The sequence below is a fragment of the Erinaceus europaeus genome, chromosome 1, assembly GCF_950295315.1.
Source record: "Erinaceus europaeus chromosome 1, mEriEur2.1, whole genome shotgun sequence".
Classification (NCBI taxonomy): Eukaryota; Metazoa; Chordata; class Mammalia; order Eulipotyphla; family Erinaceidae; genus Erinaceus; species Erinaceus europaeus.
The window spans coordinates 23,285,262-23,311,030 of NC_080162.1; the positions used below are offsets into that span (position 1 = coordinate 23,285,262).

Sequence of the window (25,769 nt, forward strand, 5' to 3'; positions counted from 1 at the left end):
TAGTGGAGATGGTTTTCTGTTGGATTCCTTACCCTGAGTTGGGCCCAGTGGGCTCTGGGCTTCTTTTCTGAGCAGTGAGGTCTGTGACAATAAAAACTCAGGATTTCACTTCCTTGGGCAGAGGACCCCACCATGTGTCCTGGAGTCCCACCTCCCCAGATCCCTGCCCCACTAGGGAAATAGAGAGACAGGCTGGGAGTATGGACCTACCTGCCAACAGCCATGTTCACTAGAGAAACAGTTACAGAAGCCAGACCTTCCACCTTCTGCACCCCACAATGATCCTGGGTTCATACTCCCAGAGGGATAAAGAGTAGGGAAGCTATCAAAGGAGGAGCTCTGGGGGTAGGGCAATGTGTGGAAATGTACCCCTCTTTGCTTTTTTTTTTTTTTTTTTTTGCCATTTTGTCCCTTTTGTTGCCCTTGTTGTTTATCGTTGTTATTGTTGTTATTGTTGTCGTTGTTGGATAGGGCAGAGAGAAATCGAGATAGGAGAGGAAGACAGAGAGGGAGAGAGACAGATAGACGACACCTGCAGACTTGCTTTACTGCTTGTGAAGCGACCCCCCTGAAGGTAGGGAGCCAGGGGCTCAAACTGGGATCCTTATGCCTGTCCTTGTGCTTTGTGCCATGTGCGCTTAACCCGCTGCGCTATCACCCGGCCCCCGAAATTTACCCCTCTTATCCTATGGTCTTGCCAATGTTTTCATTTTATAAATAAAATAATAATAATAAAAAGAAATTACCAAAGGGAAAAAAGAAAACTCAAGTTTACCCGGATCAGTAGATAACTCTGAGGTATGACCCAGCTTCCTTTGCTTAGTATTTGGTATGAATAATCCTATTTCTTACCAATACATTTATCCAGGAGTCGGGTGGTAGCACAGTGGGTTAAGTGCACGTGGTGCGAAGTGCAAGGATTGGCATAAGGACCAATACATTTATCCATTTAATAAATTTTAAAATATTGGTATCTGATATTTTCACTTGTTTTTGTTTGGTCCGAGTACCTACATTATATCGCCACAATTAGTAACTAAGAAAAATATGACCTGTTTGGGAGCAGGACTTTGTTCTTTGTGACTATGCTATGATTTTGATTGATTTTCATCATCTAGCTTTGTGTCTGGCACACATACTGAGACCACGTGATAGATCTTCCGTAAATGTTAATTGAGTAACGAATGACTGAGTTGGTGAGAGAATAATGCGTTGATTAGTTGATAGAATGGATGGTCATCATATTACAGACAAGGAAACTGAAGTCGGGTGGCTTTTCAACACAGTAGTGGATAGCTGAGTCAGGGCTACTGGAGTAAAACCTATTAAGGATGGTCCATGGCTGGATGGTGGAACACTTGGTTGAGCACACATGTCACAATGTACAAGGACCCAGGTTTGTGCCCCTAGTCCCCACCTGCAGGGGGAAAGCTTTGCAAGTGGAGAAGCAGTGCTTCAGATGTCTCTCGGTCTCACTTCCTCTCTATCTTTCCCTTCCCTTTCAATTTCTGGCTGTCTCTATTCAATAAATAAATAAAGATAAAAAATAATTTTGAAAAAAGGATGGCCCATGTCTGACTCTGAACAAAAAGAGGAGAAATCTTTATGAATCATTTTGGGAAAGGATATTAATGATTCAAAACCTAAAAGCACCAGATTGAAAGTCCATCATGAAGGAAAATCAGGTCTTCACTCAGAGTTTGTTAATTCTTCCATATGATTACTAGATAGATTTTTTTTTAGTTCATAGAAATCCCAAACAGGTACATGAACAGTAATTAGAAGCCATGAATATCAGCTACTCCTGCCCACAAAAGGAAAAGATCAAAACTCTGAAAAGTGAGAAGTTAATCTAAACCCCTCCACTAGCCCCTATCCATACAAGGCATTATCACATAGTGCTGTTCATGATCATCTCGGTACAAGGAGGCAGATATATATATGTATATATGTATGTATGAATGTATGTATGTATGTATGTATGTATATATATTAGATCTTATGAATATTCCATGCAAGTCATTATAATTATAAAAAGATTTTGTGCTTAAAGGAATGCTTCCCAAATGTATTTCACGAATCATTAATTCCCTGGGAGACTAACAGGCACTCCATGAAAAACACATTCCTTGGCCAAAAAGACTAGGGAACATTAAACTTAAAAAAATTAAGCAGGTTTTTTTTTTTCAGAATCTTTATTACATTAGTGTGATTGTGAAACTCAACCTTGTGGTAGAAAAGAGCTGTCCCAAAATTCATTTGACCAAGAAACACTGTTCTAAAAACATCTCAAACAATCTTAGTGATTCAGGATCTTGATAATAAATGGGGAAGCATTGGCCCGGGAACTTATCTGGCTGTTTTTACTTCAAGCATATTTTTTTTTTCTTTAAGGGAAGATGGATGAATGATAAATGGATGGATTGATGGGAGGATGGATGGATGAATGGTTGGATGGTTGGATGGATGGATGGATGGATGGATGGATGGATTTATGGATTTATGGATAGATGGATGAGTGGGTGGATAGATGGATGGGTGAGAAGATAGATGGGTAGGTGAGTGAGTGGGTGGATGGATGGATGGATGGATGGATGGATGGGAAGAAGAATGGATGATCAAATGAACAACTGAGTAAGAGAACAAATAAGTGTGAGTAAGCTTTTCTCATCCAAGGAACACTCAGAATCCTTGCCATGGAAGAGGACATGTAAGTATAAACTCTGAGACCACCCCTGCAGATGACTTATCCCATCTCTCAGCCGGATTTTTCTCTTACCTGAAAGAGAAGAGGAAAAAAGAAAGGATGTTCAATATTAGTTATAGGTGTAGGTCTGGCTTAGAAAGGAAGTGAAGGCAGGAAGTGAGGGCAGAAACATAGAAAAAAATATAGAATATAGATATAGAGTCAGCTCTTATCTGTGATCTTGGGAGAACTACTGCAGTTCCCATTGGAGGACATAGAACTCTGGCAGTGGGAACATTATGGGATCATACTCCTGTTATCCTATAATTTTGAAATCAATATTAAATAACAAATGAAAAATAGTAAAAAGAAATGCAGAGAGGGGCGGTGATGCACCTGGTTGAGTACACACTTTACTATGCACAAGGTCCTGGGTTTGAACTCCAGCTCCCCACCCATGGGGGGGGAGACTTCACATGTATTCAGGCAGGTTTGCAGGTGTCTCTTTCTTTCTCCCTTTCTATCTCTCCCTCACCTCTCAATTTCTCTGTCCTAACTAATAAGGAAGGAAGGAGGGAAGGAAGGAAGGAAGGAAGGAAGGAAGGAAGGAAGGAAGGAAGGAAGGAAGGGAGAAAGAAAGGAAATGATCACCAGGAGCAGTGGATTCGTTATTTAGGCAACAAGTCCAGTGATAACCTTAGCGGCAATAAAAGAAAAAACAAACAAAAAGGCAAGGGCCTGGGTAGTGGTGCACCTGGTTGAGTGCATACCTTATAGTGCAAAAGGACCTGGGTTCAAGCCCTTAGTTCCCACCTTCAGGGATTGAAGCAGTGCTTTTTCTTTCTTTTTTTTTTCTTTCTTTTCTTTCTTTTTCCCCCTCTCCACTTCCCTTTCCTGTCTCAGTTTCTCTCAGTTCTATTAAATAAATAAATAATTTTTAAAAATATGAATATAGCTGGTGCTCAAGCAATGTATTATTCAAAAACACTTTCTAATGAAAACATTGATGAGGTAGAGGAAGCAACGTATTCTGAACAAAAAGATGTCATACAGGGCCCTGGTTTTATTAGACATAATTTTTTGCTTAAAGCTATGGTTTCCAATAACTGGTTGATGGCTTTAAGGGAGGACTAACTTCCGAAGATCTAAACAGCAGTCTGGTGACTACAATTAGCAACACTGTACTGTATAATTTGAATTTCTAAAAAGATCTTTAGTGTTGATCTTAAAGTGTTCTCACTATATGTTATACACACAAAATAGAAACTATGAAGTGATGGATATAATTAGTTTGACTGTGGTGTATAAAGTTACCAGTACATCTTAAGTGTATACAATAGTTATTTGTCAATTTTGCCTCAATAAATATGGGAGAAAGAAAGTCTTGATTGTTGTAATTGGATCAAAGCAGTTATGGTCACTCTTTTATTTATTTTTTAATTTTTTCCATTTGGTTGTTATTGCTGTTGTCATTGTTGGATAGGACAGAGAGAAATGAAGAGAGGAGGGGAAGACAGAGGGGAAAGAGAAAGATAGACACCTGCAGACCTGCTTCACCGCCTGTGAAGTGACTCCTCCACAAAGTGGGGTGGTGGGGGCTCGAACCGGGATCTTTCCACCGGTCCTTGTGCTTAACCTGCTGCACCATCACCCGGCTCCCAGTTATGGTCACTCTTACAATAATCAGTAATGCAAACTGCAGACAGGCAGTCCCAGGCTAGAATGCTGGGTCTTCTACTTTAACTAGTAGGTGATCTCAGGCAAGTTTATTTGCCTCTCTGTGCCTATTTCCTCTTCAGTAAAATGCAAATTTGATGACAAAAGCTACCTCATAAGCTTGTGAGATTTTTAGGAACCCAGCTCTGCATCTATATTCTGGATAACTGAGTGACCTTTAGAGATAGGGAGTATCACTATACCCCCTAAATGAGGAAAGACTGCCTGTGAATCATTTGGGGGTAAGGGTTGTATTGAATAAGAACATAGTCTTCAGGGTCAGACAGCTCTGAAGTTCAATCCTAGCTCCACCTCCTTCTAGCTGTGTGATCTTGGGTAAGCTACTAAACGTCTCTAAAATCCAGTTCCTTCATTTTTGGGGGGTGTGGGAATATCATTCTTACAGGTTTTCAGCAAGCAATCAATGAAATGTTGCATGTCAAGTGCTTATCAGAATGCTGCCCTCCAGCAGGTGTTTAATGAGTGGCAGCTAGAGACAAAGCAGAGTCTCAGGTCAGTTCAGCGAGGCACCCAGGGCCCAGCATTTTAGAGGAAACTCTGAGACTCGTGCAAGTACAAGGTCAGCATCTGAGACTGAGTGCCACCATGAATTTCATATCCTGGGTGCTTCTCTTTTCTCATATACTAGCTACCGGGGATGCTATCCTCTGTCATTTCTTAGAGACTGAGGATCTAGAAAACCTCTGAGTACATTGTAGACCTGTCCTCACTTAGAGAACCATCCCCACCACCTGTAAATGCTTCCCCACCTGAGGTGGCAGGTAAGTCTGCTTGGGGGGGGGGGGAGTCTAGTCTTTCTGTTAGAAGGCCCCAGGGAATAAATGTTCCTGGGGATGGCCAATGGGGCTTGCTTGTGTGGAGCCCTCTAAGACAGGACCCACTATGAAGCCCCCTGCCCCATCCCCTGAATGGAGGAGAATCTCTGCCAGCTGGGCTGGACCCCCACTTCTCTGTCAAAACTTTTCAAAACACAAACAGTGGCAAGAGCAGCATTTGCATAAATCTCATTAGAAAAAGCACAAGTTTCATAAATCTTGTGATAAATTAGTGTGATATCAGTTTTAACGTGATGTATTAATTTTAGGGCAGAATGAATGGTGCTGTGATCATTGTGGGTAATTATGAGTCTCCTCAAAGAGGAAGTGATTTCTGGAGGGACTTTTTGGGCCTCCTTCACAGTGGGAGGGTGGGAGGAGGGCCTCTTTCTCACCTGTTTTTCACTTGTACCATGCTTAGTTTCATACTTGCTTTTCTTACTGTTGAGAAGTGAAAAGAAGAGGCCCTTGGGGTTTGGGCCCTGCATAAGGGATGGACTATGGTAGGGTAACACAGGAAGAGCTGGGAACTTAGCTCTAGGAAGCACTGTAGTCACAGCCTGACAGGATCTGCATCAACTGGGCGCTTATTAGACCCTCTGTGACAGGCCTGTGAATCTGCATTTTAGCTCAGACCTCAGTGATTCTGCTCAAGATTCAGGTTTGAGAACCACTGTTCCTACTCAGTGATTCTCCACTTGGTTGTGCACTGACCTCACTTGGAGAACCATAACAAAATACTGATGTCTGGGCTTTGCATGATACTAATTAATTAAAACAAAATCCTTAGCAGGTAGGCCTGGGCATCTTTATTTTTAGATGTTCCCCAGGTGATGTTAATATGAAATCAGGTTGAGATTCACTGCTTCAAAGGCATGAATTAACTTTTTTATTTATTTCTTCCATATTGAGATTAGGAAATTTTTGCAGATGGAAGAGGCAACAGAGCAAAATAAGAAAAGTAAATTGTAAGATGTTTTTTTCCTGTCTGATGTGTGGATTTGATCTAAGCTGACATGTCTAGCTGCTCCCCACTATAAGGAGGGAGGGACCTCACTGTTTGAGGGCATGGAGTCCTCTGGAGAAGGGACCTCAGTTAGTTAGCCTGCCCATCTGCCAAGTGAAACTAACACCCAGAACAATAACTTCCAATCCTGCCTCCACATTCAGTTCACCTAGAGACGTAGATCCTCCCCCCAAAAAAACCCTTTTGTACCCCAAATCAATTAATCACAACTTTGGAATATGGGACACAGGCATCTGCATTGTTCCAAAACCTTACTCGGTGCCAATATGCTGATGAATTGAGGAACCACTGACTTTTTCGTTTTCCTCCATCTTAGCTTAGTTTGATTAGTCCTAAAGATTGACAGAACCTCAGGGGTCATCTCAAGCTTGCTCGCCAGCATTGGAATGGCTGGTTTGGGTTGTTTTTCTTTCTTTAAATGCAGCAACGGGGCCTCATGTATGTTGGTATTACTGTGTAGCCTCCCAGAGCTACTTTTTAAAAATTGTTTTATAGAGGAAGGGAGGGAGAGAAAGAGAAGAGACACCACAGCTCCATGTTACCATCCATGCATTTTCTCCTGGGTGTTGATCATGGTGCTTGGATCTTGAACCCAGGGCCTTGTGCCTGGTACAGTTTGACTTCTACCAGATGAGCTATTTCCCAGCCCTTGTTTATTTTTTCCATCTTTGTTATTCTGGCTGTGTGTGTGTGTGTGTGTGTGTGTGTGTGTGTCCAGGGTTATTGCTGGGGCTCGGTGCCTGCACCATGAACCCACTGTTCCTGGAGACTATTTTTACTGTTCCTGGAAGCTATTTTTTCCCCTTTTTTGTTGCCCTTTTTTAAAATTGTTGTTGTGGTTATTGCTGTTGTTATTGCCATCATTGTTGTTGGATAGGACAGAAAGAAATCAAGAGGAGGGAAGACAGAGAGAGGGAGAGAATGATAGCACTTGCAGACCTGCTTCACCACCTGTGAAACAACCCCCCTGCAGGTGGGGAGCAGGGAGCTCGAACCAGGATCCTTAGGCTGGTCTTTGCATTTCACACCATGTGTGCTTAACCCACTGCGCTACCGCCTGACCCTCATTATTCTGTTTTTAAAAAATCTTTTATCTGGAAGTTGGGCAGTAGCGCAGGGAGTTAAGCGCACGTGGCACAAAGCGCAAGGACCAGCATAAGGATCCTGGTTCGAGCCTCCAGCTCCCCACCTGCAGGGGAGTCGCTTCACAGGAGGTGAAGCAGGTCTGCAGGTGTCTGTCTTTCTCTCCATCTCTCTGTCTTCCCCTCCTCTCTCCATTTCTCTCTGTCCTATCCAACAACGATGACATCAACAACAACAACAACAATAATAACTACAACAATAAAACAACAAGGGCAACAAAAAGGAATAAATACATAAATAAATATTTTTTTAAAAATCTTATATCTGAGCTTCTCCCTGGAAGCTCTGATGTACATGAACATCCAAATTCCAACAAATTGTAAAGTACAGTCAGACCTGAGACACCTCCCCACACACACATGTCCAGATTGAACAGCTTTCTCATGTACAGGAAGCGAAAGGAAGAGGGTCTCCCTGGAGATGACAGCCTGTTAGCAGAGCCCAGCCTGGGCCCCACTGTGGGTGCTGCCCTCACCCCCCACTCGAGTTCCCAATGGCAGGGACTGTGAGGATGGTGATACTAGCGTTGCCTTATTGTGAGCTGCAAGGCGAGTGAGCGGTGATAACAGGTGCTCTAACTCCAGGCAGAGGGGAACACCAGGCTCCCTCAGAGCAGGAAGGAGCCAGCATGTGCCTGCCTGCAAGTGTTTGTATAATCTCTTCCTGAGCCTTTAGTGGCCTGCAGTGCTCTGTTTATTTTAATGATAATGTCAAGTTCAATTTGCCATCATTTTTCCACATTTCCTTTTGTAAAGTTAATTGAACAGTTCAATGAATTGAAAAGTTTCAGGAGAAGGGGAAAAATACTCACGCCCACAATTATCACTGTTATTAAATCTGCTAACTACTGCCTGGCTCTCCTGTGACAGGACTTCAGCCTACCTCCCCCCCCCCCCCCCCCCCCCGGGCCTGGAAGCTGCAGCAAGGACACAGGAAGGTCACACAGAGCTTCTGGAGGCCCTTTATTCATGGCTATTCTGTGCTCAGGCTGCTGTTTCTGTGCAGAAAAGGAAACCCAGCCCAGTCTGGACCAGGGTTGCCGGGCCTAACCGGTCAGGCTCACGCCCCAGTGCCTCAGCCCAACTGCATATCCTGGCAGGGCAGCTGGGACTGGGTGACCTGTGCCCTTCTGTCCCCCACAAGGCCTTGTTCATAGTGTGCAGCAGGCTGAATCATGTCTTGTCACTATTTTAATTGCAAAGGACTTTCATGTGATGGCGGGTGGAAAGAATATTGAGGAGTCCAGGATCATTCTGAGCCTGACATGTGCCACTTGTGACTGTCAGGTGGTGGCCATGGATGAGGTACTGAGTTGCCCACGTCCTTTTTGTAAAATGAGCTGCGTGACCTTACCGAGCATGCAAGTGTGTGGAGTGTCCACTGCTCCTTCCTCTCCTTGCATAAGTCTCCAATGGATTGCAGGATTCATTGGATCTAGGATCCATAGGATCCAGTGGATCCTACTGAACTCAGACATGACATTGACCTCATCTTGATACCACATCCGTGAGACCACAATCATCTGTGGACTATGTGGGCACATAACCATGACCCATTTGTCAAGATTAATTTCTTGTTTTTTTAATGGGAAATATATTTAACTTTATTGCTTAGTTGTGCAAAAGAGTGACATTAACAGAAATATTCATAATATATAAATGCAACTCTTTTCTCTCCAAGAGTATCTGTGCTTTGACTCTTAATGTCAGCCCTCACTGCTGTCAGTGGGGAAAGGAAAACTCAGTGAGGTGAATGACTTGTCCACAGTCACACAGCAAGTTGTGGCTGAGTACCAGTCATGCTACTTCTATACCTGACTGCATCTCTGTCTTAATGAAAGGATTTCACTGTTGAATCTGCCTTCCTCTCAGTGCTTGATTGTCCTAGGGGGCCACAGCCTATAAAGTAGGGTAAAGAGCTAGAATAAGGTTCCTCATCTATCCAGGATGTGTCTAGGTCCCCAAACCCATACTCACCAAATGTGCCTTGAAAGGCCAGAGAGGTGTGTGGCATAATGAAGTGTGGCTCTCTGCACTGGAACGTCAGCTCTAGAAAGGCAGAGACTTCTGTCCGATTTGTTGGTTGTTTTCCTGACCAGTGACTGGAGCAGTATTAGGACAGAGAAGGTGCCCAGGCAAGGCTTGTTGAGTGAATGAAGAAGCACAATGGCAGCATGGGTATTAGGAGGATCAGTGAGCAACCCCAGTGCTGCCACATGCCCACTGTGCTTTTAGGCATTTCATTTAACCTCTCTGTGATGCATAAGGTCATAGGGGTCTATAGTACATCCGCGTCGCTTGCCAGATCTGACAGTCCTTAGCTGATGGCTCTTGCTTGCTCAGTTGTGCCAGAAGTAGAACAGCTCCAGGTTTCTGAAACACAGGGCTAGGTATGTCTAATACTAGTGTTTAATGCCTGATCTTTCCTCTTTTGTTTTATTATATTAAAACAGTTGTGGCTCCTACTTGTTTCAAAGCCTCTAAGTTTTTTTTAAAATCTTTTTAAAAATTATCTTTATTTATTGGATAGAGACAGCCAGAAATTTAGAGGGAAGGGGAAGATAGAGAGGGAGAGAGACACCTGCAGACCTGCTTCGTCATTTGCAAAGCTTTCCCCCTGCAGGTGGGGACTGGGGGCTTGAACCCCGGTACTTGTGCACTGTAAGATGTGTGCTCAACTAAGTGCACTACCACCCAGCCCCCAAAGCCTCTGAGTTTATGTCACCTACTGCAGTTACTATTTCCTTCCTCTCTAGTGTATTAGTTTATCCCTTTGGTCATCAGTCACCTGTATACCTCAGAAAGCCAGCTGTCCTCTTCTGACACTTAGGAGGTAATTGTTATTTTCCTGGCAGTGGAAAGTCTAAATGATGGAGGGGACTCCCCATAGTCCCTGCTAAGTTACCCAGGGGCCTGAAGGAACTAAAACATGGGTATGGTCTGGGGTGTGGGTCTCCTTGGGGTTCAGTCTCTGTGGGGTGGGGAAAGGCTATTCCAACTGGAGCTTGGATTCAAGGTTTTATGATCAAAGCCATGAGGGTGGCACTGGAATATGAATCCTCAGATTCTCAGATCAGACCTTTGGGTTCACAGCTGTGTGACTTGGAGCAGCTCACGTTACCTCTCTATGCCACAGCTTCCTCATCTGTATAGAGGAAGTCTAACCCTTCTCTGTTGGGCCATTTTGAGAAACAGATCTTAGAGTAAGTGAAAGGAAATCAGTGAATCATATGTCTGGCAAATTCAGGATGTGCTTAAGGAATGCAAGCTTTCTTCCCCCAGTTCCTCTGCTTTGGGTGGATTGAGCTTCAGGAGAGGAAGGATGTGGATTTTGGAGAGAAAGATAGTTCCCTTTACCTAAGGCAAGTGTTTTCTGGTGAAAGTGAGTAAGTTGGCCAGTGCGGGGCAGGCATGAGGCCACCTGCCTCTCAGAAGAACCTGGCTTTCTTGGGGGGGGGGGGGTAATATAGAGTAAAGGACCTAGGACAACAACAAAAGAAAAGAAAAAACCAAAGCTAACCTTGTCAGACAAAGTAAGGACTATAAAAGCTGAATAAGAGCAAGAGATTGGCATACTTTAATGATGACTCTTTAGTCACTACCTGCCGGTCCCTGTTTGGGCACCAGATGCCGAGCTAGCTTTGCGGGCAGGAGGCAGATGACCAGGGACTCATGGCTGAGCTGGGAATGCAGTTCAATCTTTATTGATGAGCAGGAGTGCAGTGCAATCTATTTAATCTCCATTCATTAGAAAATCCTGTCCTTTGTATCTCCTGAGGCGGAAGTGTCAGGTCAGAAGAGGAAGTACATAGGATAGGGGGTGGGGAGAAGGAAAAAGTGCGTGAACCAGTGGGGTTAAACGGTGAAAAACAGGATGTGACCAGGAGAGGGGGCGGAGTGGAAAAAGAGCACGAACCAGTGAGGATTAAACCAGTGCGGGTCTCAAACAAAACAATGATTATGTAAATAGACCACAGTGTTAAGCAATGCAAGTGAATCTAACGTGATGATCAAAACAGAAGGGGTCTTAGAAGCAGAATTAGAAGCAGACCAACAACTACCAGGCCACCCCATCACCTGGAGCCCTAGTCAGGGAGTTCTGCGATTCCCACACAGACTTGATGGGCCTAGACCTCTAATAGATCCCTCTCGCCACTGTCACTGGTCATCTCCATCAGGGACAACATAATGGACCCTTTGTGGGCCCCTATAGGACCTTGCCCTCAATGTGGATCAACAATGGTTGGGACCGGGTGGTGGCGCATCTGGTTGAGTGCACACATTATAGTGCACAAGGACCCAGGTTAAAGCCCCTGGTCCCTACCTGCAGGGGGAAAGCTTCACGTGTGGTGAAACAGTGCTGCAGGTGTCTCTCTGTCTTTCTCTCTCTCTATCTTCCCCTTCCCTCTCGATTTCTGGCAGTCTCTATCCAATAAATAAAAATAATTTTTAAAAAAATGGTAGGGAATGTTCCATTCTCTGAAGGGAGGTTGGAGAACATACTCTACCTACCACCCAAGGAAGGTAGGTCCTGAAATTAGTGCAGCCTGGAGTGTTCCTAGTCGTGACCACAGAATTCCAGCTCAGACCTACAGGGATGCAGAGGTTACTTAGGCTCCTATGCTGAATATGGTCCCCAGATCAAACTGATGGGGTTTAGAGTTAACAATATTTATATGCTTTTCCCATATTTGGGAACTGCTCTCTTCCTTGATCCAGCTTTCTAGCCCTTTTTCCAACTATGACAACATCTCCCCAAACAATAACCTGGGTCCACCTGCATATTAAATGTCAGGCTCAAGAAAAAAAGGGTTAAGTCATGGCCCCCTTGGAATATACCTAAAGTAGACCTGCTAACTTTTTCCAAAATGGAGACCCCAAATCTCATCTGTGATATTCTTGCCTTTAGGTTCATGATTAGTCAACAGTTTGTTCTGCTTTATAGCTTAACTCTCAGCCACCAGGTTCCAGATGCTACTGTTATGCCAACCTGACCTCCCTGGGCTGATGACCCCACCAATGTGTCCTGTAGCTTCACTGCCCCAGATCCCTGCCCCACTAGGGGAAGAGAGAGACAAGGTGGGAATATGGATTCACCTGCTAACACCCATGTTCAGTGGGGAAGCAATTACAGAAGCCAGATATTCCACCTTCTGCATCCCACAATGACCTTGGGCCCATACTCCCAGAGGGATAAAGAACAGGGAAGCTATCAGGGGAGGGGAGGGGATAAGGAGTTCTGGTGGTGGGAACTGTGTGGAATTGTACCCCTCTTATCCTATAGTCTTGTTAATATTTCCATTTTATAAATAAAACTTTAAAAAAAAGAAAAGGAAAAACTGCTTCTGCAGGGACAAACCATGTTCAAAAACCTAGGGGGACAAGAGAGAAGGAGCCTAACTGAAGGCAAGAGAAGGAGAGGAGAGTCGAAAACAAATGAGAATATCCTCAGGAATCAAGGTACTTGGCTGGCATATCTGATCCCAGAAGAGAGACAAATGAGATTGCAGATTCCAAGGCCAGGCCAGTCTCTAGAGAGCCATGCCAGGGGAACCCTTAGCACTGACAGAAACTAAGGTCAGAATAAATGAACTTGGAGGGATCTCTGAATTGGCAGGAAGGGGGTGAGACACTCTCCTGAGAGGAGTGGAAAGTGTACAGTCTGTATGGACAAGGGGAAAAGGGAGTCATTGTTTCTCTGGTCATAAGACTTGGCCATGACCTGCTCATAACACTGTATATGGGACTGGGGACCTGCCATACACAACCTCTTGCTTCAGCCTCTCATTTTTACACAGTTCTGTCCCACCAGCCATCTCCAGTTAGGGTCCTCCCTCCCCCACTGCAGAATGAAAAGGAACTTTGTCTGTTTGGTGGTTCTCACTTCAGCCACAGTTAACCCCTGTTTCTGAACTCCTCTACATACAAGATTCTGATTCTCTCCTAACTACAATGAGTCTGGTGGAGGCAGATCTTGACCCCTAGTTCCTTAGGCATTGAATGGTGAGACACAATAGGTCAGGGAGGATATAAGACCCTTTTAGATGACAGATTGCTCTCATCTGCCTTTTATTTTTTATTTTTTATTTAAGAAAGGATAAATTAACAAATCCATAGGGTAGGAGGGGTACAACTCCACACAGTTCCCACCACCCAATCTCCATATCCCACCCCTTCCCCTGATAGCTTCCCCATTCTCTATCCCTCTGGGAGCATGGACCCAGGGTCGTTGTGGGTTGCAGAAGGTGGAAGGTCTGGCTTCTGTAATTGCTTCCCCGCTGAACATGGACGTTGACTGGTCGGTCCATGTCTTCCAGTCTGCCTCTCTCTTTCCCTAGTAGGGTGGGTCTCTGGGGAAGCGGAGCTCCAGGACATATTGGTGGGGTCTTCAGTCCAGGGAAGCCTGGCCGGCATCCTGATGGCATCTGGAACCTGGTGACTGAAAAGAGAGTTAACATTCAAAGCCAAACAAATTGTTGAGCAGTCATGGACCCAAAGCTTGGAATAGTGGAGAGGAAGTGTTAGGGGGTACTAATGCAAACTCTAGTGTACTTCTGCTTTCAGGTATATATTTTGCAGTAGTTTATGGATACATGTGAACATATGCTCTCTCTCACAGAAACTGGTGTATACCTAGGTTTTGGGACTTTGTTAGAAAGTGAACCACCTGGGATGGAATTAGAGTATACTATGAAAGGAAAGGTCTCACCTGAGTAATGAAGCTGAAGGGTTGTCATTCCACACATGAAGTCTCTGGACACAGTCTGAGCTGAAGCATGTTGAGGTGGCAATCGTTGTGTTGATTAGGTTGCGATTGGCAGATGCAATATTATTTGATATGGATTGGAAAAGGCATGTGGGAAAGTGGGCCCTATCCAAAGGTTCCAGGACTGGGGGAAGTAGAGGCTCTATAGTGGAGATGTGAGGTTCCTGCTGTCTTAGGGTTCAAAAAGACAATGGATAGTTAATGTTATCATCACATTATTTGGTAATTGGGTTAACTTTGAAAAGTCCTTTTGTTAGGATTTACTGTACAGTACCCAGTATCTTGTATATAGCTGTGTAATCTGCCTTTTTGAATTGATTAATAGTGACTGCATGGGACCCTGCGTTATGAAAGATTCTGAAGGTGAATAAAGATTCAACAGGAAAGGGGGTTGGGTCCTTGTGCATTTTATGACGTGCAAGGACCCACATAAGTATCCTGATTTGTACCCCCAGCTCCCCACCTGTACAGGGGTTGCTTCAGAAGCAGTGAAGCAGGTCTGCAGGTGTCTTTTCTATCTCTCCCCCTCTCTGTCTTCTCCTTCTCTCTCAACTTCTCTCTGTCCTACATTTAAAAAAAAAAATGGCCACCAGGAGCAGTGGATTTGTGGTGCAGGCACCAAGCTCCAGTGATAACCCTGGAGGCAAAAAAAAAAAAATTCAATAGAAAAGGTAGCTGTGGTTGATTAGTAATATCTGCATGGGCAAAATAAGAAACTATCCAGCTCCTTGGCCCCAGAGAGGAGCAATAGTTAATCACTGAAATGTGGGGAGTTTACTAAACATATCCCGGAACATAAGTGTCCTTCAAGGAGGAGAGAGGACTTCAGGACGGAAACTGTATTTGAGATGTGCATTTTAATATGGAGGTGTGTACTTAAATGCATATGATTAAGCATGATTTGCAAATGAGAGGAGGAAGAACCTTCCAGGCTGAAGGTACAGATGCAGCCCAAGTATAAGAATATGTCCTGATCTGGCATACGTGAAGCATGACAGCAGTCTGGTGGGCTGGGCCCACAGACCAGTAGGAATAAGATTGGCTGGGGAAGCTGAAGTTAGTTTGAAAGTAGCATTAGCCATCTTAGTTAGGCACCGGTCTTGAATTCTGTGGGAAGTGTTTCAGTGTGGTGTGGTGTAAAATTTTGCTTTAAGAAGATGGGGCTGACCTCACACCTGTGAGAATGGCCTACATTAACAAACAGGAAATGACAAGTGTTGATGGGGATGTGGAGAAACAGGAACCTTGCTACACTGCTGGTGGGAATGCAAACTGGTGCAGCAATTATGGAAAACAGTATGGAGAGTCCTTAAATAAAAATGGAATTACTTTAATTACTTTATGATCCATAAATACCACTCTTGAGCATTTATCCAGAAGACATGAAAGCACTAATTCACAGGGATATATGCACCCCTGTGTTCATAGCTGCATTATTCACATTAGCCAAAGAGTAGAAGCAACCTAAATGCCCATCAGTAGATGACTGACAGGGGGCCGGGCAGTAGCACAGTGAGTTAAGCACACTATAGCGTGAAGCACAAGGACCAGCTTAAGGATCCGTTTGAGCCGTTGGCTCCCCACCTATAGGGGGAGTCGCTTCACAGGTGGTGAAGCAGGTCTGCAGGTGTCTGTCTTTCTTACCCCCCCTCTGTCTTCCCCTCCTCTCTTGATTTCTCTCTGTCCTATCCAACAACAACAGCAATGGCTACAATAACAACAACAAAGGCAACAAAATGAGAAAAAATGATCTCCAGGAGAGGTGGATTTGTAGTGTAGTCACTAGGCCCCAGCGATAACCCTGGAGGCAAAATAATAATAATAATAATGGTTATAATAATAATTATAATAGTGGTTATTATTATTATTATTGACTGACTAAGCAAGTTATGGGATATATACTCCATGGAATTGCTACTTTTTATTTTATTTTGTCTCCAGGGTTATCACTGGGGCTTGGTGCCTGCACTATGAATCCACTGCTCCTGGAGGCTATTTTTTCCCTTTTGTTGCCCTTGTTGTTTATTGTTGTTGTTACTATTATTGTTGTTGTTGCTATCATTGTTGCTGGATAGGACAGAGAGAAATGGAGAGAGGAGGGGAAGACAGAGAGGTGGAGAGAAAGATAGACACCTGCAGACCAGCTACACTGCCTATGAAGCGACCCCCTTGCAGGTGGGGAGCCAAGGGCTCAAACTGGGATCTTTGTGCCAGTCCTTGCACTTTGCACCATGTGCGCTTAACCTGCCTGGCCCCCAAGTTACTACTTTTCAATTAAAAAAAATGTGTCCTTTGGGACAAAATAGATGGAATTGGAGGCAATAATGCTTAGTAAAATAAGAGATGAAAGAGGGGCCGAGTGGGGGAGATAGCATAATGGTTATGCAAACAGACTCTCATGCCTGAGGCTCTTAAATCCCAGGTTCAATCCCCTGCACCACCATATGCCAGAGCTAAGCAGTGCTCTGGTGTGTGTCTCTCTCTCTGCATTTCTCTTAAAAAAAATGAAATAAAATAAAAGAAAAAGGGGCCGGGTGGTGGCCCACCTGGTTGAGTGGACATATAACAGTGCACAAGGATCCAGGTTCAAGCTCCTGGTCCCCACCTGCAGGGGGAAGCTTCACGAGTGTTGAAGCAGGGCTGCAGGTGTCTGTTTATCTCTTACTCTCTATTACGCCTTCACTCTCAATTTCTGGCATTCTCTATCCAATTAATAAATAAAGATAATTGAAATAAATAAATAAACAGGTAAAAAGATATGAAAGACAACTACCAGATGGCTTAAGAAGTATGCTGGTTATCTTCGGGCTGTGGGAAGGTGCCGGGCTAGCCTCACGGACGAGAGACAGACGACCAGGGACTGAGCTGGGAATGCAGTTCAGTCTTTATTGATGAGTGGGGATGCAGTGCAATCAATCTAATAATCTCTAGTCATTAGAAAATCCTGTTCATTATATCTCCTGAGGTGGAAGTGCCAGGAAGAGGAAGTATGTAGGATTAAACGGTGGAAAACAGGATGTGACTAGGAGAGGGGGCGGAGTGGAGAGTGCGAACCAGTGGGATTAAACCAGTGCCCTGCAGGCAGGGCGGCTCTCTGGTAAAACAGTGATTATGTAAATAGACCACAGCATTAAGCAATGGAGCAGGGGGAGCTGGCGTACTGCCCAACAGGAAGGTGCCGGGTGGGATGTGGAATTGTGATCTTACAAATGTATAACCCACTGTTAGTCACAAATAAAAATTGGGAAAAATTATGGGATAGGGTGGGGGATAGCATAATGGTTATAAAAAAAAAATTCTCAAGCCTGAGGCTCCAAAGTTCCAGGTTCCCTTGTACCATATGCCAGAATTGAGCAGTGCTCTGGTAAATAATAATAATAATAGCCATATATATATATTTCTTTGGGACAAAATGGGACTGTAGGTGATTATGCTTAGTGAAGTAAGGAAGTGAAAGATAAATACTGGATGATTCCACTCATATGTGGAATATATAGAATTAGATAGAATAGAGCTTTCAGGAAAAACAACAACAAAAAAAAACAACAACTAACCAACTGTCTCTAAGACCCTATAACAGCAAGGGTGTTTATCCTGGGGTGGGGGAGGGACATGCACAGAACTTTGGTGGTGGGAGTGGTGTGGAATGATACTTTTATTTTCTTCTAATCTTGTAAATCACCATCATATCACTTTTTTTTTTGAAGATGGGGCTGCAAGGAAGATGTGGAATGCATTCTCCTCACCCTTTATTACTCTGTACTCCACTCTCCATATTTGGGGAACAAACATAGCTTTCATCCATCCTTCATCCAGATAAAATAAAAAGTCTTGCAGCCTACTACTGCCCTGCTTGAGTGTTTGGCCCACCCCCTTGTCTAGCAGGCAGATTCATAGCTCCCCAGGAGCACACGATGCTCCAATTCTAGCCCTCATCCTTCAGTGCAAATAACAACAATAACAGTAATAACAGTCATCTCAGCGATCAGCATGGGCCCAGCAGGGCTGCAGAGGAAGCTGTGATTGTCCACCGCTTACCTAGAAAATGGATGTGGCCTACTGCTGAGGGACTGAGATCACTGAGGGGAATGTGTCACCAGTCCTTAACCTCCCTCCCCAGGGGCATCTGCAGTCTGCTGAGTGGAGCTCCACTGCAGCTAGGTCCTTGCAGTTCAGGACAGGGAACTCTTCCATGGGATTGAATATAGAATAATGGGCTCCTGGATAGGTTTCATGGCACCAGAAGTGGATGGTGCAAAGCCCTGAAATAGGGTGTATGGAACCCCAGAATGAGGTTCAGGGTCCTAGGATAGAGTGCATGGTCACCAGATGGGACTGATCACTCTTAGATGGAGTGCAAGATGAAAGGGACTGAACCCTAGCCCGTGCCCAAGTCATCATTTTACCAGTATTCAAAGTCAACTGCTGCTGGTTTGAGCACTAGGTTTTGATAGCCAGGCTTTTTTGTTGCTCATTACAGTCCATAATGAAGAATTAACTTGGGTCTATACTCCCAGAGGGATAAAGAATAGGGAAGCTATCAGGGGAGGGGATGGGATACGGAGTTCTGGTGGTGGGAATTGTGTGGAGTTGTGCCCCTCTTATCCTATGGTTTTGTCAGTATTTCCTTTTTATAAATAAATTTAAAAAAAAAAGAATTAACTTGTCACACTTTCTCACTTCATTATTATTCAGAGTACTTTGTGGCTTTAGGAGGTTATATTATTATTATTTTTTTTAATTTGCTTTCTCCCCCCTTTTGTTGCCCTTGTTGTTTTATTGTTGTTGTTATTGATGTTGCTGTTGTTGAATAGGACAGAGAGAAATGGATAGAGGAGAAGACAGAGAGAAGGAGAGAAAGACACCTGAAGACCTGCTTCATTGCTTGTGAAGTGACCCCCCTGCAGTTGGGGAGCTGGGGGCTTGAACCAGGAATCTTACATGGTCCTTGCGCTTGGCGCCATGTGCGCTTAACCCACTGCACTATCGCCCAACCCCCAGGAGGTTATCTTCTAACACTACTGGGCAGATTTCATTTACTTACCCAATGACTCTTTTATTAAAAAATATTTTTATTTCTTTTAATGTAAGAGAGAAAGATATACACAGAGAAAGGCCAGAGCACTCCTCATCTCTGGGGTATAGTCATACTAGGGATTGAACCTGAGAACTCAGAGCTTCAAATATATGGTCTTTAATGTAACCACTATGTTCTGTACCCAGCCTCCCAGTGGCTATTGTGTGTCTTCAGGATATGTTAGGTTCATGAATCTAATAGGAAATAGGCCAGGCCAGGCCAGACCATTTGCCCCTTGTGTATGTAGTTAACTTGGGCCGATTATTCAGGTGACAGGAGGTGGGGCATAGATCAGGCAGTCAAGAAGTCAAGTGAATAAACAAGAACATTTCTGAGGATTCTGAGTAGGGAGAGCTGTGAAGACAGTACTGTGTGTATGGGGTCCATACCCAGACCCAGAGTACAAGATGTCTCCTTAGTCTTTATGTGATCAAGTATTTAAGGATGACCTTTCCAAAAAGGCAACTCTTGCCCTATGAGATGAATAATGAACATCAAGTGGTGACTTATGTCACTGAGAATGTTGGAACATTCCCAGAAGACAGTCAGGACAAAGGCACTGAGGCAGCCACGAACTATACAGTTGCAGAGAAAAGGCCATGGAGTCAAAGGAGAGTAAGTCCAGCAAGACCATGTGAGATGAGGTGGGACTTGTCTTAGGTCATATCACTAGTGCCTTGGACAAGATTCACTTGTTTTGCTTTTAAGTATCATCTCTGATAAGACACATGTAACACAGGGTTCATCATCCTCGCATGTAACACAATTCATCATCCTAGCCCTTTTAAGTGGACAATCAGTCATTTTAGTTATGGTTATACTATTGTGCAACCAGTCTGCAGGCCACTTTTCATCTTTCAAAACCAAAACTTTATATCCATTTCCATGTTTCCTAAACCAGGTCCGGGAAAATACCAGTGGAAGTAACTGCTCTTTCTTTCACATTTAATCTAGCCACTCTAGCTGACTCATCTAAAGACTCCTATGCTATTTTGTCCTTTTGTGACTAGCATATTGGTAGTATAGTACTTAGTATAATGTCCTCAATTTTTAGCAGACTGTAGCTTGTGCTAAACGTTGTTCTTTTAAAATTTGAATATTAGTCCATTGTATCGCAGTTGTGCAGTGCTTAATGACAGGGAGTGGAATTACCCAACCTGGGTGATACAGCCTGCTACCCACCTAGGCTGTGTATAGGGACCAGTGTCGTAGATGTTACCCGTCATTGACTGAAATGGCAATGTCCAGTGCACAACTGTAGTGCCATATTTTGTTTGTTGATTCTTCCATCAGTGGACAGTTGGGCCCCTTCCACTTTGGGGGAGTTCTGGCAATGCTCTATGAACATAGGTGAATAATGATTAACTTCTTTAAAGTTCCAATTTTCACACATGAAGTTAGCCTGGGCCCTGACCCGGGTTGGGTTGTCATGTAGTTGGGGGAGCCATTAAGGGAGATGGGGGTCAGCCTTGTTGGATTACTTCTTCCCTGTGAGGGTAGGGAGCCCCAGAGAAGAGAATCATCCAGCAGCCCTGATTGAGCCACGAATCCTCAGACTGAGCCTTTAAATCATCTTGGAGCTGGAGGAGCTTTTCCTGCATCTGAAATGTGAGCCATAAAGCAGGCTGACTTACAGACCATGCTCACCGGTCCAGTTGTTTATGGCCAGCATCCTTTCTGATTGGTTGACGCCTGTACTGTGCCATTGTTAAATATTTGAATAGCACCCTGCCATAAACCACTCTCGGGACTTCCAACCCTGGCTGTATGTCAAAGTCTTTTGTAGGGAGAAAGTTGGGAAAACTTTAAGCTGCTGCTTCAGAGTGTACCCACTGAGCTCATCTGACACTACGGCCAAGTAAAACAGCAGAACCTAGGAATCTAGCTCGTAACTGTGTCCTCAGGTGATTCTGATGCCACAGTCTTAGGCAAAGGCTTAGCTAGGTTTCCCCAGAAACTGGCCTTGTGCACAGGAGCCATGAGTGAATAGCTTACTGGGAAGGGAATTCTAGGAAACAGGCAGAGGAGTGAGAGTGTGAGGCAGGGACAGGACAGAAAGAAGCCATACAGATGCGTTTCCACCCGAGCAACCACTGTGAGCAACTAGAGATGAATCTCCCTGGGACACTTCAAGATTCAGTGTTGAACATGACCTCTGAGTAGGGCCCTTAGGAGAGTAAGAACTGGGCGCTCACTGACCATTTCTTTATCTGCTGCCCCTCTGCCAGTTATCCTTTGAGTACTGTTAACCAGGGACTGAGCTTCCCTGATGTTTCTGTCCTGTCTGGTGTGTGGATGGAACAGCCACAGATGGTTAGAATGCCTCAAGCAGAGGGTCACAGTGGGCTGGCAGTTGGAGGTTGGGCTAGTGGGTGTGGTAGTGGTACATGCTGGGCCACAGCAGGCAGAGTTCCAATGGCATCTACCATCTCCTAATTCTCCACCAAATACAGGGCACCCAACCCTGTGACTTGTCGAGTATCTTTGGTACTACTGAACTCTCAGATTCATCCACTGCTGGCAGGAACATAGATGGTGCAACTGCTGTAGAAAGCAGTTTGGTACCTTTCCAATAAATTAAACTTAGATTTGCCCCAGAACCTAGAAATTCTACTCCTGGGTCTGTATTCTAAACAACTGGAAGCATGTATTCAAACAAAAACTGTTCACAAGTATTCACAGCAGCACTAATCACAGTGGTCCAAAGGTATAAACAACCCAAATGCACATCATCTGGTAAATAAGCCGCAGCATATCTATACATTGAACTATTACTTTGTCACTGAAAAAAAAAAGAATTGATAGGGGACAGGTGGTGGTTCACCTGGTTAAATACATACATTACAGTGTGCAGGGACCCAAGTTCAAGCCTCTGGTCCCTACTTGCAGGGAGAAAGCGTCATGAGTGGTAAAGCAGTGCTGCTGGTGTCTGTTTGTCTCTCTCCTTCTCTGTCTTCCCTCCCTCTCTCAATCTCTATCCTATAAAAAAAAAAACGGATGTGGAGGGCAGATAACATAATGGTTATCTCTCATGTTGGAGGCTCCAAAGTCCCAGGTTCAGTCCCCTAAACCACTGTAAGCCAGAGCTGATTAGTGCTCTGGTAAAAAAAAAAAAAAAAAAAAAAAGAAGAAAGAGGAGGAGGAAGAGGAGAGGAAGAGGAGGAGGAGGAGGAGAAGAAGAAGAAGAAGTAGAAGGAGAAGGAGAAGAAAAAGAAAGAAAGAATTGAGTACTAAACATGGTAGAGTGAGGATGAACCTAGAAAACATTATGCTGAGTAAAGGAAGCCAGAGTCAATGACCACTGATCATATAACTATGTATATGTAAGATGGAGAATAGCAAAATGAGACTCACACAAAAGGTGAGCCATCACTAAGGGCTGGGGGGAGGAGCGGCTAGGGAATAACTGCCTAGTAGGTACAGATTTCCTTTTGGGTTGATGAAAATCTGGAAACAAGTAGCTGTGATTGTTGCACCACACAGTGAATTACCTAATGCACTGAATTGTACACTTTAAAATGGTCAAAATGATGCATTTTATGTTATGTGTATTTTTACCACAATTAAAAAAAAAAAAAAAAAGCACTCCAGGCATTCCCTGAGTATATTCCAGGTATACCTGACATGAAGTATATGTCTGGGAAACAAACTCAGAATGTGGCATGCATAGCCCAAGGTCACAGCAGCCAGGGATAGTTTTCCTGAGTAATTCTTCATGGGGGCATTGAGCTGGAGCTGGACCCCACAAATAGACCTTGTTCAGCTAAGAATGGTGCAAAGAGAAGCAGCTGGAATCCTCCCTGGTGCAGAAATGAGCGCTGTGTTCCAGAGAAGCCAAAGCCAAGCCTGTCCAGCTTCTTCAGAGTGGCAGAGCAGTGCTGGGCGGGGGAGTTATGTACCCAGTTGGAAAATTGCGGGCCGTCTTGTCTTAAATATAATATTAAATCGGTACCTTTAATTAGTACACTTAGAAAAGGTCACTAGCAATTACCTGGGACACAAAGAAGGCGTGAGCAGGCAAGAGCCCATGAGGAAGCCAAAAAGGACCGTTTTGAGCAGCACATAATTGAGGGGAAAATGGATAAAAGTCCAGGAAATTACAGGGTGGGTGACAGAATCTGATGGCCCCATCCCTGTCCTCAGTGCCCCCCCCCCATTTGGGCTGAGTCTTGTGACCTTGGATGCAGGGACAGTGTAGCCTTCTTAGAATCCCTTCTGCCAACTGAGAGCTTGCCCCTGTAGTCACCACCTGGACTGGGCCTGCAGGCAGTTGAAAGTGAGGTCATCAGTCCAGAGAGCTGCCACAGACTCATTATTATACTGTGGGCAAGTAGGGAATCCCATGTGAACCTCACTCTCTTTGTGAGGAGTCTCCCCAAGATACTGAGAAGCTCAATGCTCTTTATATTTTGCTATTAAAGGATCCTTGAATATAACAGAAAGGAAATATATTAGGTTGTTGATAAAAGTCATGATAAATTTTTGTATCATGATTTTTCCAACAACCCAATATATCACTAGAACTCAATTGGAGCCTGGAAATTCCTCTAGAGATAGAGGAGAGAGGGTCAGACAAGCAGAAAAAAAAGAGGTGCTATAGCACTACACTGCCATTTACTGAGCTTCCTGACACTGTCCATGGTGTTCCCACATGCTGCTGGGACATGATCTGGGGTCTTGAGCACATAAGACATATGCTGTACTCAGTTAACTAGGTGTCTTAGTTGTGCCTTGAAAAATAAATGAAGTGTTGCATAGTACCCCCAATATATTCCAGTTTATTTCAGTGTAAAATAATTATTATGTCAGTAGCAGATGCTTTGAGTTTATCTGCGAGTCCACGTACCCTCACCTATCTAGAAAGAGTATGGAAGTAAAGAAACTAGATTTGGGTCTTAACTTTTGTCACTCCTCATCATACCTTCATCAAACTCCTAAATGTTTTCACCTTCCATCTTTTAAATAGGACGGCTGAACTCTCCCAAAGCTTTTTATTTCACTCTCTTCTCTTGCTTCTCATCTCCTGCCATCACCATAAAGTTGTCACATCTTGCTCTTTTGTGTGAACATAAATTAGGTACTTTGCCTCCCTGAACCTCAAGTACCTTATCTATAGAATGAGTAGAAGAATGACTACCAAACAGAGTTTAAAGGATTTAATGAGAGAACTCCTGGACTGAGGTTTATGTCTGGCTCAAGATGAGTCTAAGTGATTGACTAGTATCTTCCTTATCCAAATGTTAAACTAGCAGTTTGGGTCTGTTAGAATTATATCCATGGGAATTCTAAATCTTCAGTTTACATGTCAAGTGCTGAAATGTGTAAGGTTATGGAAACTCTGGGTCCTGAATGCTTTGACTTTTAATTCAAGCTCTATCTGACAGTTGTGGAGCTGTGGTAGTTTACTTGGTCTGTTTCCTTATCAATTGAATGAAGAGAATAACTGTAAGGATTGAAGTAGATAGTACATAGGAATTCCTGAGCCCAGTTTCTGGAGTGTGCTTAGCATTCAGAATTGTTAGCTAACATTGTCATGTTAGAATAAAATTTAAAAAAAATAATAATTCACTTAGCAAAACTCACTAATGTTCTTTTCTAGATAAAATTCCAGAGTTTCATATCCTTATTTACTTTCCTTGATAATCAGAGTTCTTCAGTAAATAATAAGAAACAGCATTTGGGAATGAAAGAGTGTCTACCCCATTTTATAGGGTAATTGAGACTTTGAAAGGAGTGATTTGCCCAAGAGCATGGTTCTAATCTAACTTGACCTACAGCATTGAATCTCCTGACATGGGAATCCAATGAAGGCTCTAGGTGCTCTCTACAGAAAAGAACACTGTACATGAAAAGGTTTTGCACAATTCCTGAGGATTTTAAGGTCCTTCTGAAGCTACAGGGATCAACTGACTCAGTTGTCTTGTATCTCTTTTGCACATGTCTTGAGAAATGCTTTAGTTACAGAAAAAAACAAGTAGTTAGTGACCTGCAGGAGACTGGGCTATATCGTCTTACCCTCTGTGTATTCCGGTGCTTATCACAAAGTCAGCACCTGGTTACTACTATTGACTAAGTGGCACATTTTGCAAAATATTCTGAATTAAAATTCAGAATATCTTTTGTTTGCAGAAGCTAGAAATTCAACTCAATTGACTTAGGTACACACACAAGAAATGGGAGGAGATGGGGTTTATTAGCTCATAGAAGTGAGGAGTCCAGAGGCTAGAGTTAATACCAGACACAGCTGGCTACAGACTTGAGAACCATCAGGCATCCCTCTCCATGCACCATTTGGTTCTGTTTTCCTCCTTGTTGGCCTCATTTTCAGGCAGGCTCTTTTTGCGTGGTGCCAAAGATGGCTGCCAGTGGAGCAAATTTAGCAACCCCAGTGGAAAGAGACCTCTTCTCTCTCAATAGTTCCAGAGGAGATTCCAGGGTTGACTTTGATTGGTTTGAGTCACATATTTCTTGAACCAATCATTGTTACCAGGGAATTGGAATGCTCTGATTGGCTAGGAC

At 43.8% G+C, this 25,769-nt stretch overlaps 1 protein-coding gene across 1 annotated transcript in view; it reads left to right on the forward strand.

Moving 5' to 3' along the window:
- Window positions 1-25,769, forward strand: part of CDH23 (cadherin related 23) — a 505,784-nt gene that overhangs the window by 113,421 nt on the left and 366,594 nt on the right. The window lies entirely within an intron of this gene.